This window comes from Phaethon lepturus, unplaced genomic scaffold (assembly GCF_000687285.1).
Source record: "Phaethon lepturus isolate BGI_N335 unplaced genomic scaffold, ASM68728v1 scaffold37180, whole genome shotgun sequence".
Taxonomy (NCBI): Eukaryota; Metazoa; Chordata; class Aves; order Phaethontiformes; family Phaethontidae; genus Phaethon; species Phaethon lepturus.
In genome coordinates this window covers 1,783-2,053 of record NW_010514677.1, presented here as the reverse complement: position 1 = coordinate 2,053, position 271 = coordinate 1,783, and the positions used below count along the sequence as shown (strand labels likewise).

At 62.4% G+C, this 271-nt stretch overlaps 1 protein-coding gene across 1 annotated transcript in view; it reads left to right on the top strand.

The window, feature by feature from the left end:
- The window catches only part of PAFAH2 (platelet-activating factor acetylhydrolase 2, 40kDa), a gene marked incomplete at both ends in the record, with an annotated part of 2,594 nt that overhangs the window by 616 nt on the left and 1,707 nt on the right, over positions 1 to 271 (top strand). The gene's annotated exons all lie outside the window — the stretch shown is intronic.

Genomic DNA, 271 nt, shown 5'->3' with positions numbered 1-271 from the left:
CCCCTGCCCTTCCCAAACCTGTACCGCCATGATGCTGCGGCTGTTTTCTCCTTGCAAGCTGAGAAAAATCTGTTCAACCTGTTTATCTGTGTTTCATGGGGTTTCTGTGTCCGGCTCCGGCTGACCCCGGCAGGAGCCGAGCCGGGCTTTGCCCGGGTGCTTACCATCACCTGCACCCCCGGGAGAAGCCGGCTTTCTGCCCAGCCCGGCCCCGCAAGCTGGCGAGGCTCCGGACCGGCTGGTGGGGTTGGTCACGCCGTGCTTTTTGTCT